At 44.6% G+C, this 18,221-nt stretch overlaps 1 protein-coding gene across 2 annotated transcripts in view; it reads right to left on the bottom strand.

Annotated features, from left to right (window-relative positions):
• PLXDC2 (plexin domain containing 2) overlaps positions 1–18,221 on the bottom strand; it is a 230,827-nt gene that overhangs the window by 141,537 nt on the left and 71,069 nt on the right. The window lies entirely within an intron of this gene.

Raw genomic sequence — 18,221 nt, forward strand, 5'->3', positions numbered from 1 at the left:
CAAAACCATGCCACCCAGCAAGAGAGGGAACTTTACTTTTTGGCTTGGTCTTAGAACAGTAGCAGCCTTTTATACGCAAGAGCACTTCACTTTGCTAAGTGAAGTGACAGATGTCTAACTTTAAATTCCTGCTGCCGTTAATTAAGACATTTTACATAGGTGCTATAATTAAAAGCAAGGGAATGACACTGATTATTTCCCCACAACTAGGCAGGAATGTCTTGAAAGATAAGGCAAAGATTCATTTTCATAATGGAACAGGTCTTCGTATTATCATGCATTTTTCTCCCATTGTCATTATACCAGAAATTCTTTTTCTGCTTCTTTATGTGATAATGATGTGCGGTTGTAGCCAACTAAGTTCTGCTCAGAGGAGACGCATTGAAATTAATGGACTAAGTCAATCATGTCTATCCTTTCACAGAATCACAGAATTGTAGAGTTGGTAGCAACCACAAGTAGTCCAACCCCCTGCAATGCAAAAATCTTTTTGTTCAACATGGGGCTTTAACCCACAATCCTGAGATTAAGAGTCTCATGCTGTACCAACTGAGCTAGTAACACTAATGGATACAGCACATGGTCACCATAATATGGTCCATCAAGCCAAACATATCCAAATTAGCTGTCTCCTGTGGCCTTCCTTCCTTTGTTGTTGCTCCGACACCATTAAGAGCAGGAAGCTTTCAGTATCATGGTAGGTTGCCAGAGCGTGCTGGTGGTTCATGTTAGGCATGGCAAATCATTGGGGGGGGGGGGGTCAAACCTACATGGTGATTCCAGATATTGACCTTGGGATATTCTGAATGCAAATTGTGTTCTCTCCCACGGCACTATAGCTCCTTCCTTCTTGATGCACATTGTCCAAATATAAACGGTGGCCCAGTTTTATATTATTAACAACCATCTGCATGGTTCACAAGAATCTGGTAGCAATCTCCTCTATCAGAAGATGGCTGCTTATTATTTTTCATTTGATTTTTGTCCCATAGTCTGGAATCAAAGGAGAAAGAACAGTAGGAAACATAAACAGTGGTTGTCTGGAATTAAAAACTATGAATGCTATGTTAGCTGTACTAAGAGTAGACTGATTGATATCAGTGGCCTTGGGTCCACTGACCAACATTAGATATCACCCTAAATAGGGTATCCTTAAACAGTGACATGGAAAGGAAACTTTGGGGTTTCCTTCTTATTTGTCACAGTCAAAGTGAATTAGCCATTATTGTGCATCATGCATAGTAATTTGGGAGGGAAAACATATCGGAGGGGAAGTGGCCCATCTTATTGGAAGGGGGATAAAATTAGCCTGTTGGGGTTTGTTTTACCCCTAATTCTTTCCACCAAAGTTTGCATTTCTAACAAGCATATAGCAACGTTGACCCAACAGATAATTTCCATCCCTGCCAAAACAAGAACATGGCCAACAGACATCTTTCATCATCCCCTCCAGCTTCAGTTAAGGTAAAACATCAGCCAGCTATAAAGACCAAGAAATGTTTAAACAGCCTGGCAGTCTTTTGCCTAACAGAGTCCTTTTTTTGCCAAGGCTTCAACCCACAGACTGGCTGACAGCCCATCTTCAACCACAGAAGCCACCCTCAGGTTTGGAAAGAAACCCTTTACATCTTGTGGTAAAGAATGGATTCTGGAATAATCTGATTTGTCGAGTGCTGTGGAAATACACTGAGCCTTATTACATTCTACCTACTGCAGAACGGAGAACTTTAGAAATCACACTTAATTCAGGCCTGTAAACAAGACAGCCGCCTAATTGATTGTGGTGAGAGATAATGGCCTCCAGGCAACCCTGCAGATAAGCATTTGTGAATCAAAAAGAGGGCTGGCTCTTTTAGGGTTTTTATTTCCAGTCATCATTGTTCTGCCCATCACCAACATGGGTTAGAGTAGGTAAGAAAGCTAGTTAAAAGACTAACTTCTGTGACCTTATTTGCAAGGCTGCACTTAATTGGTAAGTCAAAATCGATTTTAGAAGGATGAGTGCAATCTTCTGACTTAAATTCATGGGTCACAAACTTGAGGGCCATTATTTGTTTTAAACTAGGACTGTCACCTGACTAAATAAATGCTAATCACAAATCCTATCAGTTTGAGACTGGTCCTAACTGGGGCCAGAGGCCAGAGGGTGACAGATTCTTCACTGCCCTTGGTGGTAGTGGGGGGCAGGCGTTATATTTTTGGGCATGCTAACTCAAAGCAGATTGTTCTCTTTAGGAAATGCATATCCTCCAACACGTTGAGTCCCAAAACTGGGACACACGTCTTCCCACCCACATGAGATCATGGACACGTGAGACCATGTGCCCCACAAGACACAGGCTCTCACAGCACCCAAAAATGTGCATTTTGGAGTGCTGTGTGAGATTGTACGCCTGAAGGAACACTTTTTTGCAGGGCAAGATCCTGGTGTGAGTACAAGGTCATGGCGACCAAAATGGCCGCCACGCTCCCACAGGGCAGGGGGAAATGGGATGTCCCAGTTTTTCTGAGACACTTGGAGGGTAAGCAAATGGGATGGGATTTGGTTCCACCACAAGCCTTATTCTGCCCTCATAATGCCCAGTTTGGGGGCTACTAACAGCAGCAGTGCCATCCACAGGGACAGCAGAGGAATCCATGGCAGCAGAGCACCTCCATTTGTGGACAATAGTGGAGAACTACCTCTGCTGCATCCTAACCCAACAGCAAGGATAGGAGATCATAGTTGCTTGTCAATTAATTGATTGATTCACTAGTTTTTAGATGATGTATGTATGCGCATAATTTTAGTAAAGGTAAAGGGACCCCTGACCATTAGGTCCAGTTGTGGCCGAATCTGGTATTGCGGCACTCATCTCGCTTTATTGGCCGAGGGAGCCGGCGTACAGCTTCCGGGTCATGTGGCCAGCATGACTAAGCCGCTTCTGGCGAACCAGAGCAGCGCATGGAAACGCCGTTTACCTTCCCGCCAGAGCGGTACCTATTTATCTACTTGCACTTTGACGTGCTTTCAAACTGCTAGGTTGGCAGGGACTGAGCAACGGGAGCTCACCCCATCACGCAGATTCGAACTGCCGACCTTCTGATCGGCAAGTCCTAGGTTCTGTGGCTACAGTCTAAAACCTGTGAGATAAAAGGCAAATCCTTGTTTTAAGATGGTTCTTACAATCTACAGTTTTTATAAAAATGAAGGGGTGGGGTGGAGATTTTGCTGCCCAATACGTTACGGTCAAACAGAAACATATTTAACCAATTGTAACAAATTAATTGGTTAATGGATGTTGCCCTGCTTAAAATATTTACATTCCACTTTCCTGAGGCTCAAGGCAGTTGATGTAAGACACAATAAAGTGGTTGCAGACCTTTCAAAAGGGCATGTGGAGGATCTGGTGTTGATAAGATGATTCCCATGTTCTATGGAACAGCATTCCTGATGAACAACGACAGGCTGCCGCTATCTGCACTTTCCAGGGGGGAAATGAATACACTTTTGTTCCAACAGGCTTTTCAAGCTGGGGACGCGGGTGGCGCTGTGGGTAAAAGCCTCAGCGCCTAGGGCTTGCTGATCGAAAGGTCGGCGGTTCGAATCCCCACGGCGGGGTGTGCTCCCGCTGCTCGGTCCCAGCGCCTGCCAACCTAGCAGTTCGAAAGCACCCCCGGGTGCAAGTAGATAAATAGGGACCGCTTACCAGCAGGAAGGTAAACGGCGTTTCCGTGTGCTGCGCTGGCTCGCCAGATGCAGCTTGTCATGCTGGCCACGTGACCCGGAAGTGTCTCCGGACAGCGCTGGCCCCCGGCCTCTTGAGTGAGATGGGCGCACAACCCTAGAGTCTGTCAAGACTGGCCTGTACGGGCAGGGGTACTTTTACCTTTACCTTTTACTATGAGTGTCCACTGTTAGGGTTTTAGTCTTGTTTGAAATGTATCTGCTATGTGTGTGTGTTGTTTAAACTGCTTTGAATTACATGTAAATTGCCTTGAGATGCTGGTTTAGAAGGTGATTAATAAATCAAAGATTACAATGATAATAATTACTATTATTCCAGCACCTCAGAGAAATGGCAAAAGAGCATTGTTCATCTCACACAATGGGTAGATCAGAAAAATGATGGCAGCACAAGCATTGAAACAGTGCCATGGACTGGTTGGACGCAGGGGAGTGGTGGAAGGAACCAACTGGGGAACCCCCAAGGGAAGAATGTCAGAGCCAGGGGGTTGGTGGTGGGACGACCACCAGCACCCAGAAAAATGCAGGCGGGGAGCCCAATTGCTACAGAGCTGGCTGAATATATTGTTACTTCCCTAGGGTACCTTCTGAACCGGCTTGAAGACAGCTGTAAGAAAATAACATTACAGCCCTCAATCTTTGAGGTTACAGAAGCGGGCAGAAGTACTGTCAGACCTGTCTGTTCCAAAAAGGGTTGGGACTTATACCACAACTTTAGCTGATGAAAAGAGACTTCTGGCTACTAAGGCTATCTGGTTCCAAGTTCCAAATCTGATCCAACGGAATAAGTACAACACCCACACCAAAGCAAGCAGAACTACCCTCAGGAGTAATAATATTTCCCACTAGAACCTCCTCTTGCCAACTTTAAACAATCCCTGTTCTAGGCAGCACATACAGCTTGGGCTACTAAGCAATGAACTTGAAGAAACACCATAAAATACATGATCTTCCAGACAGGTGGGAATATCTGTCTAAAACAGAATCTTGAAAAAATAGCACACTTCCACAATGCTTTTTATTTATTTTTTTGACATCCAGTCTGCTGCTCCTAGAAACCTTACAACATGGATCATCAACCGGGTGCCCATGGGCACCATGGCACCCACAAAAGCCTTCTTCAGTGCCCCCAGGATGCACCATAACTCCCAGATTCTAAGCGTTCATTAAAAAAAAATAATTGCATTTTTAGAACCTGAGACATGAGGCAAATCGTACAGGCACCATTCTTCCCAGTTTTGGGATGATAAATTAGCCTGCTCTTGCTCTTTTAGTGTTTCACCTGGGCAGGACCCCCGTCCCCCAAAAATGCCCTCCCTAGGAAAATTCCTACATGTTTGTGAGAGAGGGAGAGATGTACACATGTAGTCAGTGTGAAAGGGGGGAGTGAGTGTACATATGTATGTGTGGTCTGTGAGAGGTAGGTAAGAAATAGCAGCAGCAGCAGCAGCATCCTTCTAGTGCCCTCTGGCCTACTTGACTATGCCACTGCATTTTTCTTTTGCTCTGTCAGCCCTTAGACCCAGGAGCAGAGTGAGCTCTGCTGACAAAAATGTCTCTTGCCTGCTCTTTGGTAGACTCACGCCATACTTTTAAACTGACATACAGAAGCTCGGTACAGCAAAACCTGATAACTTCCGCAACGGAGCTGCATGGAACTGTGTCAAGCTGATGACAGTAATAGACGAAGGGAATAAATCTCCCTTCAGCTGCCAGTTTTATTAAATTCAGGATAATTTTGCTCCAGGCTCTACTGCCTTCTTTCTCTGAATCTGCACATAACAGCTCCTCCAAGGTTTTCCTGCTTAAGACAGTGCATGGCTTCAGAAACCACCGACCACTTCCAAGGACACGAACGCTGCCAACAACATTGGGTTTGACCAGAGTGCTAATGCCCACTCACTCCCTTTCCATCGGTGGTCAACCAAAGGATCGCCACTTCCTCCCACTCGGAAATTAGCAGCACAGAAACAACACTGTCACAATTCCATCCCCGCCAGGGTATACTCCAAGGGCAGGCTTCCATATGCAATCTGCTTTCTTATTACATGCTGCTTAAGCAATATCCCAGAGCTATTTTAAACATCTGTTTAGTTACTTTTCATTCCATGTACAGATAAACCCTTCTTCCCATTTAATCCTGTGGAGAGAGAAAATCTTAGAGAGAAAGAATATTTCATAAGAAAATGGGCATGGACTGAGAGAAAATACAAGTCTAAATTGTTTCTGTTTGCATAAAGCAAAGGTCAGAAGGAACATCCTGATATATAAGGCACTTTGGCTGTCTTCCTTCAACTGGTAAAGACATTTTTATTCTAGCATTTTTATTCCATTTTGCCTCCTAGGTATCTGGTGTAAAAGGTCATGTTTTATCTGTCTTCGCTGTATCTTCAGTATGTTATTATTATATTTCAAATACTTTTATTGTCTTTTATGACATTATGGTATTGTGATTTTAAACTGTTGGAAGATGCCCTAAATAGTGCATAGTACTAAAAATGGTAATAACTGTGATCCTTAGCAACTGTGAGGATGGCTGAGAATACTCAATATTTAAGCAAAAACAACAAATAGTGTTTTGGTACCTTGAAGACGTTAGAAATCTGATACATTTCATGAGATACACTGAAAGGGATGTTCACACATCAAATTCAATGAGTATACAATCTGTGTACACAAACAGTTGTGGTGTACATTTGTATGTACTGTACATTAACATGTAATGCTCAACAAATGTATAATCTGAATGCACAAGAAATGAGATGAGCAAAACTGTATGCTAAGTTGTACATGTGTAGAGACAATTTGCAAATGTGCTTAGTGTAATGTGCAAATAACTCAGCCCCATTCCTATGACTCATAAGTTTCAAACTCTTTTCAATTTTAAATTGTTGTGGCCCACCCTAGGATGGTGAAGGGAGAATAATAAATTCAGACAGACAAAACAACTTCATTTTCATCAGTGTTACTAATGCTAAGCATCAGTATATCTGATTGGGAGACCTGAGCTTGTATAGTATTTTTCTTTAATGATTGTAATGTGAGATTGTCAATGGAATTTTTTTTATCAATTCCAATGTCAAACATAAAGAGTTGGTGTTCTTTCATATGACAGCAGCAAGACAAATAGTTGCTTCCAAACTGAAAAAAACCCACCCCCTCCCATCACAGAAACATGGAGCCAGTATGTGTGGGATATAGCACTTCTGGAACACTTAACTCACCATTGGAGGGCAATTAGATGAATAACAAAGAAAGATGGGTGTGACTCCATATGGTCTTGATTTATATCGTTTATTAACAATAGTACAGCAGTCTCAGCCACAGTAGCTACCATGAAAAAAATATTTTGAAGTTTAGATTGAAGTATTCCCTGTGAATGTGAGCTAAATTTGTAATGCAAAATATTTTCCAAGTTTGTTTTGATGCCATGTGGCTGACTATATAGAAAACTTCACACGTATTTTTCGTGGAAGACAACACTTTGTGTTTGGTAACTGTTTTTAATATTTTCAATAACATTTAAGGGGGGAAACAGAGGTGGTAATAACTAAGTATTTGTTTATGAAGAAGTCCTGTGGTCTGGATCTAACCATCTTTCTGTGGTGTCATGTCAGTCAGCGAGCTGGGGTCTCACAGGATAGGTGTTGGGTCTGGACCAGCATGCTTTCGAAATGAGAGGAAGAACTCATATGCAGAAGTAGAACTAGAAGCTACTAGAACAGCTCTGCTGCCTATCAGGCAAAAACATCTCTTCCTATTGTTATGAACAAATCTTTTGGCAGTATCTTTAGCTGTAGGCATGACTGCATGAGCCCCTCCACCCATACTTGGATGACTCACTGGCTAGCTAAAAAAAAACATTTTATTTACTTACTAAGTTAGAAAACAAAATGTTTTAAACTAACATGGACAATACACTAGAGAGTTCCTTCAGAACTTCCTCTCCAGAGTTGTTTTTAGATTGTGCTCTAAAAATAATTAACCAAATGCCAAATGAATGGCAATATGTTCATGAGACACAGAAAACACACAGAGAGATTATTTGTAAAACACTATAAACCACTCCTGGGAGGGCAGCAGGAAAAAACAGTCAACAGCCTTCCAAGGTTAAGCACAGCCTGCTCCCCGTCAATCAATGCCGTGGACAGCGGACTTTGCAGCAAATATTGCAGAATGATCAGAGATGGAAATAAACCAGGCTCATCTTATCTGCAGAAAAGACCACAGCAAGGGTTGTTTACTGGTTAGTCTGTACTACTTGCATGCTGTGGCATTCATTTTCAAGACAGTACAGTGGTGCCTCGCAAGACGAAATTAATTCGTTCCGCAAGTCTCTTCGTCTTGCGGTTTTTTCGTCTTGCGATGCACGGTTTCCCATAGGAATGCATTGAAAATCAATTAATGCGTTCCTAGGGAAACCGCCTTCAGACCAGGTCCGGGGACAGTCTGTCCCCGGACCTCTTCTGAAGGCTGGGGGGGGGGGGGACAAGGGCTTTTCTTCCCACCCCCAGCATTTTAAAAAACCCTGGGACAGCGGAGGACTTCTCCGCTGTCCGGGCGATCTTAAAATGCTGGCGGGCGGCATTTTAAAATCGCCCCGGGAGAGCGGAGGACTTCTCCGCTGTCCGGGGCGATTTAAAAGCCCCTGGGAAGGCAGGCAGGGGGGACAAAGACTTTTGCCCCCTGCCTGCCTTCAGAAGGTGTTCCCGCCCCCCGCCCCGCTTCGGAACAGCGTTCCGAAGTGGGGCGGCTGGGGCAGGTCTTCCCGCCCCCCCTCCCCGCTTCGGAACAGCGTTCCGAAGTGGGGCGGCTGGGGCAGGTGTCCCCGCCCCCCCTCCCCGCTTCGGAACAGCGTTCCGAAGTGGGGCGGCTGGGGCAGGTCTTCCCGCCCCCCCTCCCCGCTTCGGAACAGCGTTCCGAAGTGGGGCGGCTGGGGCAGGTGTCCCCGCCCCCCCTCCCCGCTTCGGAACAGCGTTCCGAAGTGGGGCGGCTGGGGCAGGTCTTCCCGCCCCCCCTCCCCGCTTCGGAACAGCGTTCCGAAGTGGGGCGGCTGGGGCAGGTCTTCCCGCCCCCCCTCCCCGCTTCGGAACAGCGTTCCGAAGTGGGGCGGCTGGGGCAGGTGTCCCCGCCCCCCCTCCCCGCTTCGGAACAGCGTTCCGAAGTGGGGCGGCTGGGGCAGGTGTCCCCGCCCCCCCTCCCCGCTTCGGAACAGCGTTCCGAAGTGGGGCGGCTGGGGCAGGTGTCCCCGCCCCCCCTCCCCGCTTCGGAACAGCGTTCCGAAGTGGGGCGGCTGGGGCAGGTCTTCCTGCCCCCCCTCCCCGCTTCAGAACAGCGTTCCGAAGTGGGGCGGCTGGGGCAGGTGTCCCCGCCCCCCTCCCCACTTCGGAACAGCGTTTTAAAATGCTGGGGGTCGGGAGCGAAGCGCTGCCGACCCCCAGCATTTTTAAATCTCCCCGGGACACGAACGCTTCGCTCCCGACCCCCAGCATTTTAAAACCTCCCCTGGACAGGGGGAGATTTTAAAATGCTGGGGGTCGGCAGCGAACGCTCCCGACCCCCAGCATTTTAAAACCTCCCCTGGACACGGGGAGATTTTAAAATGCTGGGGGTCGGCAGCGCTTCCCTCCCGACCCCCAGCATTTTAAAATCTCCCCGGGACAGCAGAGACTGCTCTGCTGTCCCGGGGAGATTTTAAAACGCTGGGGGTCGGCAGCGAACGCTTCGCTCCCGCCCGCCAGCATTTTAAGATCGCCGGGGCAGGCGGGGGGAAGGCAGGCGGGGGGGAGCAAAGACTTTTGCCCCCCGCCGGCCTTCAGAAGAGGTCCTCTTCTGAAGGCCGGCTGTGGGCGAAAGTCTTTGCTCCCGACCGCCAGCTTTTCCCTATGGGCTTTCGTCTTGCGATGCAAGCCCATAGGGAAATTCGTCTTGCGAAGCGCCTCCAAAACAGAAAACCCTTTCGTCTTGCGGGTTTTCCGTCTTGCGAGGCATTCGTCTTGCGGGGTACCACTGTACAGTGGTACCTCGGGTTACATACACTTCAGGTTACAGACTCTGCCAACCCAGAAATAGTACCTCGGGTTAAGAACTTTCCTTCAGGATGAGAACAGAAATCATGCTCTGGCGGCGCAGCAGCAGCAGGAGGCCCCATTTGCTAAAGTGGTGCTTCAGGTTAAGAACAGTTTCAGGTTAAGGACGGCCCTCCAGAACGAATTAAGTACTTAACCCGAGGTACCACTGTAAAGCAAGTGTATTTGATGTTCTTGAGCGAACGTGTTGCACAACAGGTCAGAAGAAAATAGTAAAAACTCTGGAAAGAATTACAGTCCACCAGCCTACAGAAGCAAGGCTGAGGCCCACAGAACCATGCAACTAATTCTACATGGCCAAGGGTGACTCAGGCAGGCATTTTTAAAGACGTAGCCCAGCATGCCACATGCTCAACCACTTTTGAAAGTCACACTTGGGAAACAGATTGTGATACAGCCTGGGAGTCTGTTGTTCAACAGCAGGGAGGGGAGTCAATAATTCCATGGGGTGTGCCTATGTTATCTTTGGAGCCCTACTCAAAGTGATAAAATGATAATGAAAAGTGCTTTGTTCAGACAAAAAATGATCACAAAACTGGATCATGGATCTCGCTAAAACATAGAAAAGGACAAATCAGAGTTTAAAAATGATAAGTTATTTTTGTCCTGTCTAATAAAATCCTAATTAAATACAGCCCTGTCATCTCCTTTAGATACTGAATCTGTAGTTGGTAATGAAGCTAATTTGTGCTTGGCCAAGACTCTTACAGTAACTGATTACATACAGATGCCAGTTCTCCAAGAGGAAATTTTGCAACCACCTGTTTTCAATTTCAGGACTGGCAGTCTTGCACTTATTGGCATAGTGTGCGGGTGTGCCATCTGTTTGGCACAGCTTCCATGTTCAACCAACCAATCCATACTCAAAGAAACACAAACATCTACAGCACTTCCAGTACCAATGCATGCAGAAAGAGCCGTCTCTGAACACCTTCTCTCATATATTTCTCCACAGAAAAAAGAACCAGGTTTGGAATAGGTAACCTCAGAACAGAGCCAACGTGTGTGCTAAATTGCATACTGTGGGTCAAAACCCCAATTTCTGCTACGTTTGAATGGACATCTGCTATCCCTGAGTGTCTCTGAAAACTGCGGCAGTTGTTGGTTTACAGTCAAGCAGTGCATAAATTGCATGAAATAAAGTAACTTCAGGACAAGTTTTTCCTCTTTAGCTTGACCAACTTCCCCCACTCAACGAAGGGGAACATTCTCCATAACTCAATTCCTTTCAAGGAGTGCAATCCAGGGCTGGCTCACTTATGATGCAAGGTGAGGAGACTGCCTCAGGTGGCAGGATCAATAGAGGCAGCATATCCCACCTCCAAGGAACTCATCGGCTGCTGCTGCAGTCATGGCACGCTCCTTGGAGGACAGATCTGCCACCTCCTTGGCAGCCATTGCCTAATCGCACCTCTACAGTGGCTTATTGGGAAAAGGATGTGCTTCTGGTCTCCTATCCCTGGGGAGGAAATGGCGGAGGCTTCCCTCTGGTCTCCTGGGGTCTGCACCCACCCAGTGTGATTTAGAGTGCTCCCCACCCCATGACAGCCTTTGATTCCCACTTCAGCCACTGGATAAGGTTGATTTAAACCCCACTCGATTCTGACCAAACAAAACCTCCTCGAGCACAATGTACATCAGGAGGCTTAGTTTGGTCAGAATCGAGTATACATTTCTAGAGTTAATGCTAAATACATTACTTCAGGTAAATGAGCCACCATAGCTGATAGAGGGCTGTGAAAATCTGTGTCCCAGGCTTTTTAGACTAATCTACTATCTGAAAGCAAAGGGGCATATTGGTTACCAGGTGCGAATTTCCCCCACTATATAGCCAAATGACACCGAGAGCAGGCATCCCTAAACTCGGTCCTCCAGATGTTTTGGGACTACAATTCCCATCATCCCTGACCACTGGTCCTGTTAGCTAGGGATGATGGGAGTTGTAGTCCCAAAACATCTGGAGGGCCAAGTTTGGGGGTGCCTGACCTAGAGGGCCACAGGTTTCCCATCCCTTTTTTGAACAAAGGAGGAGATCCAGTGAATATCTACACTAAAAATATTTAATATTCTTTATGCTTACCAGTCCAAGACAGACGTATGATTAAAATGTTACTTCAGTCCACAGAAAATAATACTTGGAATATAATTTCAGTGTATTTGTTGAGGTCTCAAATGTACTGCCAGATTTATTTCAGCCAGAAGAGAGTGTGCATCTTAATTTTGAAACTAATTCTGACTCTGTCAATCAACAACATTATTACATAGCATCCATCAAACACAGCAGTCAACTGTGGGAAAAATGATAATTAGATTATCAAGCAAATAGGATCTATCCCCTTGGGGGCTTGCTATACATTAAAATGACATCACCTTTGGTCCAGAATTGTGCTATATTGAAGGGAACTAACTTACCATTATGTACTATTAAACTGAAATCAAATTTCATGGACTATGGCACATACTAAATTGGGTACCTACTTAACCTTAGGCATGTGTTTTAATGTATTGCCTCTAATGAGTTGTAAATATGTGTTTAATATACTCTTCTGGAAAGGTACAGAATGAATTACATGCTTAGGTTCCACACTATGAAAGAAGCACTATTCCAAACAAAGGCCAACTTAATACTAAGGTAGAAACCATGGACAATGGGGGTCAGATGTTGCATTTAATTGATTCACTACAATTCTAAGAGCTCCCTGTAAAGAGAGATTGATTAGTTAAACCACTCCAGAAGCTGTAGATCTGGGAGGGGAATAGGCGTTTCCTAAAAACTCTCAGCACCCTTAACAACCTACAGACCCCAGGATTATTTGGGAGAAGATGTAACTGTTTAAAGTTGTTTTACAGCAGTTTAAATATATGGTGTGAATGTGGCCTAAGAATACAGACTAATCCAAAAATGCAGAATGCAATAAAATTACTCTGGCATATGCAGCATATACTAATTTGCATTTGTAGACAGATAAATGATAGATGATAGATAGATGATAGATAGATAGATAGATAGATAGATAGATAGATAGATAGATGATAGATAGATAGATAGATAGATGATAGATAGATGATAGATAGATAGATGATAGATAGATAGATATAGATAGATAGATAGATGATAGATAGATAGATAGATAGATAGATGATAGATAGATAGATAGATGATAGATAGATAGATGACAGATAGATGATAGATAGATAGATAGACAGATGATAGATATAGATGCTAGATAGCCACAGATAAAACACGTGAGCCAATAGCCTTTCTTTTGATTAAAAAAACCAAAACCGAGTAATGTTAGAAAGTTAATCAAATGATAGATCTTATTCTAATTGTCCCTGCTAAATATTTTGCAGTTTTTGCTGTCACCTGCCATATATATCTGTCTGTGTATATGAATGATGGCAAGCCCCAAAATGCATGAGCTCACAATCTATAAAATGGTATTCAGCCACCCACTGAATATTTTTTCCCCTCACACTTCATGAATTCAGGAAAATTACCGTATCTGTCTGGAAGGGAATGTGGTCAGGCTTGAGAGTGGTTTTATTTATCTGGTATATTTATATATACCACCAACGTAAGAAAAGAATATACTGGCAATGAACAGCATAAAATCATCAATAACAATACATTCATAAAACAAGCACTGTCCTGACCAAAAGCAAGTAATTTGCTAAACCCTTAGCAGCTAATCTAAACCTACAAACACTATTAATAAACAAAAGATGGAGGCTGCTGGCTTCCAATCAGTGAATTAACATTTTTATTGGAAGTGCAGATGACAGACCCACACTATTATGAATCCACTGCAATCATCACTGAGAAAGAAATGTTCATTCACCACAACAGAGTGGATGGACAAGAAATAATTAGCATAATGTATGTGCTCTATGAAAACAACAACAACAACTTGTGGGTGTTACAAACTGCAGCTCCTTCAGGGAAGGGTTCTTCCTTTTCAGAGCATTCTGGGGGCATATTTCTTGAAAACCACTTAGAGGCGTTACTACAGGCAAGGACATTAAAAGACAAGGCTTGTCAGTGTTTTCTGTAAATCACATGACAATCTGTTCCATTTCTTATTCCCTTTCTCGTTCTTTTTCTTTCCCGAAAACTAGCTGTACAAAATTCCAATGGTTTGACTTGTAGGGAAAAGTCAAAAGGTCATACAGCATGCTCTAGTTTTCTACTCCAGGATGCTAGAACTAACATAAACAACATTTTCAAAGAAAATCTCTGTTTCCCACCCACAAGTGTAATTTTGAACAAGAACAGCAATAAAGGACTTTTTGAAGACTAAACTTTTGACCAAAACTGAGTCGGGGGGATGGGGGGTGACTGGCAAATAAAGTCTTTCCAGTTGTCTTCTTCATGGGCAAACCAAAAGCCTGACTTTATGTCAATTAAACTATCAACTATGGGAAGCCATCTGGCAGGAACCAAAGTTGCACTGACTTCAAAAGACTATGAAACCATTCTTAGCAGTTAACAAATCCTGAATTGGAGGTCTCAGAATGTGAACTCCACATACCCTGCAAGGACTTTTGAACTGACGCCACAAGGGCATCAATAGTGACAAGCGACAATGCAACACCAAATACTTTATAATTATTCAGTCCTTGATTTCAGATCGGCTACAGCAGGGCAACTTCTAAAATACAGCCACAGGCTTACCTGTGGTATATCTCTCTCTCCCTCCCACTAGAAATCTAGAGAGTCTGTGAAAAGAATAGGGTGGAGAGGATATGACTCTCCAAAATTATGAGAAGTAACATATCAGCAGTCCACAGGGAGTAATTATATTAACATCTGTCAGCAGAACCTGGGTGGTGCTTGGCTTTAAGTCAAGGGTTACCTCCCTTCTAGATAGGCTTTGTTCTCTCTAAGCTATCAGCAGGTCTATTCACTCACATGGGAATATGATAGTTCAAAACTTTAATATTTAGATTCGATGGAATGGTGATGAATAATATCCAATGTAATCTCCCTTCTGTGTGATTCCTACTTTTTGCTCAGATCTTCACACACACACACACACACACACACACACACACAGAGAGAGAGAGAGAGAGAGAGAGAGAGAGAGAGAGAGAGAGAGACCGGTGCTCTCGTGTCCAGGCATCTCAGAGTTCCCAATCCCAGCTGGCTTGAGGTCATTGCCTGTCAGCTGATTGCCACTGACTTCAAGCACTGCTTTTGGCAAGCACAGCAGGTCCAAGACATTTTGGCCCCTGAGGCAAACGACAAAATGGCATCCTCCCACCAGGGAAGAAGGGGCAAGTGAAAATCTACACCCAGAACAAGGTAGGGAATCAAATCAACCTTACCCAACAGTTGAAGTGGGAATCAAAGGCCATTGCTGGCGGGAGGGCTACAGTGCCCAGGTCAACCCAGTGGGCAGCCCCTGCCATTTCCTCCCTTGAGCTCAGAGGAGACCAGCAGCACCTCCTATTCACCAAGAGGCCACTGTAGAGGTGGCACTGGGGGTGGGGGGAGAGGGTGCTGAGGATGAAGCAGATCCAGCCTCCAAGGAGAGCGCCGCAGCTACTGCTGCCACCGCGACAGCTGCAGCAGGCGATTCATTCCTTGGAGGCCAGGTCTGCAGCTCCTGTGGATCCTGCCACCCGAAGTGGTCGCCTCATCTTGCCTCATGGGTGGGCCAGCCCTGTTGGCAGAGGTTGGCAATGCTGCAGCCTATTCTATTTTATTATTATTAAACTTTATTTGACAAACATTTAATTACACAACAAACCACATCACTCCATAGTATACTACAGAACACAACTATACATTGTATACATCACCATTAACTAATTTACAGAACGAAAAGAAAAGGAATAAAGGGGGGAAATGAAAAAAGAAAAGATTAAAAAGAAATAAAATTGACTTCCAATTAAACCCATTGTACTGTTGCTTATTTTGATTATTTTACACACAGCGTCATACTCTTGTTTTGTTTTCCTAGTTGTTATCCAGAACGCTTAATTGTTTATCACCTACTTCTTACGAGAATCAGTCGAGATCTGCCAGGAGATTTTTGTTATTACAATAATTTTTCAAATATTCTTTACATATTTTCCATTCTTTATGTACCTTCTGAGTCGGGTTTCCTCTAATTCTCTCTGTCATCCTATCCAACTGTGAATACTCTATCATTTGGACCTGCCATTCGGTTATTGTAGGAATCTTTTTCACTTTTCCAATTCCTTGCTACCAGAATCCTGGTTGCAGTTGTTGAGTACATGAAAAGTGGTCTGACTTTTTTATTTTATTTCTGATGACATTATCCCTAAAAGGTTTAATGCTGCAGCCTATTCTAGTGGACCTGCTGTCACTGCTGACAGCAAGCCTCCCTTGCCAAGAAACAAACAGGGATGCACTTGAAGGTTCCCAATTGTCTGTTGGAAGCTGTAGCTCCACCTGCCCCAAAATAACATGTGACATTAGGTGTGGAGCAGGTAGGCATGATTTGGGGGAAGCAGCCTTGCCGGCCAAACTGGGATCTGCCCTTGGGTCAGAGGTAGCTCAGTCCTGGATATAGCAATTGTGAATAATAGCTTTGATTGCTGGACCAGGCTCAGTGATGAACTAAGGGAAGGAGGAGTCCCTTCAAGAGGATCCTCTTTCCCCTCCCTTTCCTGATCCAGATTCACTTCTGCTGGCCTAAGGCAATCTACAGAAGTAGATCTACAGAAAGTCAAAAGGAAGACACTCCCTCCACACACACACACACACACACACACACACACACACAATAAAAAAAATCATTTATTAGTAATACTCTTATTTAAAAATGTTTCCATCTAATTTTATTCAGTCTGGACTTGTCATCGTGTCTTCCAGTCACTTTGCCCGTGATAGCTTGAGTCAGGCGTCAAACACTAATTGACCGTGCATTTCAGCAGCCAAAAAGAAAAGGGAGTATCAATCTTCACTTTCTTTGCAGTGCTAAATGAAATCTGAATACAACTGGCAAGCCTTTGATGAACATCGCTTTATACCAGAACATTCACTGTCACATTTCAAAGAAGTGGGGAGAGAGAGAGAGAGAAGATAATGGCTTCATTTCCCTTTATTCTACATCAAAAAGCAAAAGACTACAAGAAACACACTTCTCTGTGTTCTTATTAATACACTGGACGTGAATTCCAGAGAGAGAGAGGGAGATGCATTTAGGAAAGGCAATAAGATAGCAATGGAAATCCATCTTATGTTCTAGGACAGACTTTCCCAGCCTTGTGCCTTCCAACTCACATCAGCCCCAGCCAACATGGGCAATGGTTGGGATGACTGGAGCTATAGACCAAAACATCTGGAGAGCACCCTGTTGGTTAAGGTTGATCTAGGGCAGGGGTCTGCAACCTTTAAGACAAAAAGAGGCACTTGGACCCGTTTCCGAAGGGAAAAAAACTGGGAGCCGCAAAACCGGGAAGATGACGTCAGGACGGTGCGTGACTAACGCACGCACCGCCCCCATGGCACATCACAGCCAGTACAGCGCCCGCCACAGTGGGGAGTGTCGGGGCGCACAATGCGCCTCCTCCCCTCGCTAGTATCCTCCCTGGAGCCGCGGCAAAGGTGTAAAAGAGCCACATGCGGCTCCGGAGCCGCGGGTTGCTGACCCCTGATCTAGGGGATGAGCATAATATTAGGAAGAGTGTGCTTGCACTATTCCTGCTCAGCGATATGGAATAATCTAGAGGGCCACATTCAGACGGAAAGGATAATTCAACCATAAACATCATTACTGTCAACAATTTGGTTCTGTCTATCAGCAAGGCTAACAGCTGGTGTGTCATTCCTAATTGCCAACATTCCTAATTGACATGGCAAAACACAACCGCTCGTTTAAAAAATTAAATCCAATCAACAGCCACACAATACTGATGAGAATGACACTGGATAGCTACAATTCTGGACAAGAATGGAAATGTGTCCCTGATAGGTATCTAGCTGCTCTGTCTGCAGCAACAAAGCTTCACAGCAAAAGTTCTTCAAAACTTAAAACCTTTTCAAAGGAACTCAAAGCATCTTAGACTGGTATAGCCAAACAGATAAGGAGTGAATTTGTTATACATTCCACTGTATGCACAGTAGCAAGGAAAATCAGCAACACAGTCGGTCCTTAGACTAGACTTGTAGTTTTCCAGGGAGCCCTGGGATTCGTTAATGAGGTCACCAATGGCAAACAAGCTCTTACAGATCTTGTTTACCACCCCTGATCATCCCCAATAAAATGCATAGCCAATGTGGTAGCCTCCAGTTGGACTACAATTGCCAGTCAGCACATCCAAGGGATGATGGGAATGGCAATCCAAATAATCACATTTGGTTCCCCTGCCCTACAATTTGCAATGGAAAGAAAGTGTAAATCTAGGTCACACTCTCAGTTCAGGTGGTGAAA

The sequence above is a fragment of the Podarcis muralis genome, chromosome 12 (genome assembly GCF_964188315.1).
Source record: "Podarcis muralis chromosome 12, rPodMur119.hap1.1, whole genome shotgun sequence".
In the NCBI taxonomy this organism is placed as follows: Eukaryota; Metazoa; Chordata; class Lepidosauria; order Squamata; family Lacertidae; genus Podarcis; species Podarcis muralis.